General features: G+C 33.8%; 1 protein-coding gene across 1 annotated transcript in view; it reads right to left on the bottom strand.

The window, feature by feature from the left end:
• Positions 1-699: 699 nt before the first annotated feature.
• The window catches only part of LOC107706945 (arf-GAP with Rho-GAP domain, ANK repeat and PH domain-containing protein 1-like), a gene marked incomplete at its 5' end in the record, with an annotated part of 23,693 nt that continues 21,936 nt past the window's right edge, over positions 700-2,456 (bottom strand). The window contains one exon of the mRNA XM_016510796.1: positions 700-1,257. The remainder of the gene's footprint in view (positions 1,258-2,456) is intronic.

Below are 2,456 nucleotides of genomic sequence, written 5' to 3' on the forward strand. Positions count from 1 at the left end.
TCGCTTCATTTTCTACAGAATTCAATAGATGACAAACACACACTCTGAAACAAACACAAGAAACCAATGTTTCTCTGATTTAAAAACAATCAGTCTCATATCCAGTGCTAATGTGTGAAACATGATTAAATTATAAAGGCTAATCATATGAATAAAGTTATATTACGACAATATCAACAAAACATGATCACTTCATTTTCTACAGAATTCAATAGATGACAAACACACACTCTGAAACAAACACAAGAACACAGAGAAATAAAACACACACACACACAGAGTTATGGGATGCTCACATCATGTCAGAATCAGCGTTTCGATATGAATAACCTCTGAGCTGAATATATCTCTGATATATACACACACACACATATGTATTAAAATATTATTAAATAAAAAATATGTAATTAAAAAGTATGTAATATATCTAATATATATAATTTGTAATTAAATATTTGTATTTTAATCATTACATATATTATATATAAAAAATTTTTACATTTATATATATGTATAATATGTATATTATGTTAACACTCATACATTCTCACACACACTCACACACTCTCTCTCTCTCTCTCTCTCTCACACACACACACACACTCAGTCACACTCACACTCACACTCACACTCACACACTCACAGTCACACACACACACACTCACACACACACACACACACACACACACTCAGTCACACTCACACTCACACTCACACACTCACAGTCACACACACACACACTCACACACACACACCATGGACTGATCCGTGACCTTTAAAGTTCTTGATGTGATTCGTTTCCGTTTGATTGACGTTAAAACACGAATGAATCTCAAATAATTTATAAAGTCAGTAAAGTGTGAAGGTTAATCAGAAAACACGTGTGTGTGTGTGTGTGTGTCAGACGTGAGTCCGTTTGGTCCGACCGGACGCCACGAGTGTTTAGACAGACACTAAACGTCCCACGTGTGACGCCGCAGTCCAGTGAACAGCTTCTGAACACATATTTAAAAAATCCATGAAACACAAATCCATCCCGCCCTTCAACATCATGTGACCCACGTTAATCGAGTCTGACGTCCCAGAATGTGCGTCTCAGGAAAGAGTGAGGGATTAGAGCAGTGACCTGTGCTGTAAGGTCACCTCCGTGAAGGTCAAAGTGCGTGAGAAGATCCAGACGCTCAGGTGATGGACTGATCCAGATCGGAGCGATCGACGGCTGCTGACGAGACTGTGAGCCGCACACACCTTCAGTTCCTAAAAGTCCAATAAAATAAATAAATATAACGTAAATAAAATACATATTTTATATATGGGTCAAGTGAATCAAAAGAAATTTACAAAAGTGATTATATGTTTATAGAAAGCACATTAAATGTAAGTAAAGTGTCTACTTTTAAGGTTTCAAATAAGTTTTTGAAGAATAAAATGTCAAAATTTGGTTGAAATAATGTTACATTGTCATTCAGTGTGACACAATATTTATGTAAAAATTCAAACAACATGCTTATTCTGACGTGTACATATTAAAATATATAAAAGAATAAGAGAGCATATTAAATTTGATTGCGTTTTAAATGAGTAAAAAATGCTTACTGACAAATGGGTCAAACCTAGGATAGTGGCACATTTTAAAAATGTAAAATTACAACTAATTAGTATTTGGGGTGAAAGTAATTAGTCTTTTAATATGTAAAAAATGTACTTTTGTTGTAAATATGCCTGAATTCTATATATAGTACCAGTCAAATGTTTGGACCCTCGAATGGGAAAGTGTCCAAACTTTTGACTGGTACTGTACTATAATATACACAAAGAATATCGGCCGATATATCGATATCGGCCTTTTTTTACTCCCTAATATCGGTATCGGCCCAGAAAAACCCATATCGGTCGGGCTCTAGTCTCTTCTGTAAATTTGCTTTTATTATTTTTTTTATTATTATTGCTCAGAAAAACAAAAACAAAATTGCAATTAAATTAAACAAAAAAACTTTTTCATTTTTTGGGGGGAAAAACAACAACAATTTAAAGCAGTATTACACTTATTGTTTTTATGCTTAAACCCTTTTTCGTCTTTGACCCACATACATATACATATATATATATATATATATAGACAGGGTACCACTGCATTTCAATATTTACATGACTTTAAACAACAAACAGTGATTTATCAAACATTGATGATATATTTGAGATGATTTTGTTGTTGTTGTGTTGGTCTGAAGAGCAGAAGCTGGACGTCTCACCTGAACACCGTTCACTCCGTCAAACATTTCTGAAGAGCTGCAGAAAACAAAGCATTCATTCAATCAAAACCTGCCAGAGTCACTCAAAAAACTGACCTCAATAGAATTATAGGATTGAAAAGTCTCTGTCGTGGGCTCAGAGACCAACAGCCACTCAATTAAAAATAATAATAAAAATAAAAATTAATTAATTAAATCAATAAA

Source organism: Sinocyclocheilus rhinocerous, unplaced genomic scaffold (genome assembly GCF_001515625.1).
Source record: "Sinocyclocheilus rhinocerous isolate Xijiao unplaced genomic scaffold, SAMN03320098_v1.1 scaffold6468, whole genome shotgun sequence".
NCBI classification, from domain to species: domain Eukaryota; kingdom Metazoa; phylum Chordata; class Actinopteri; order Cypriniformes; family Cyprinidae; genus Sinocyclocheilus; species Sinocyclocheilus rhinocerous.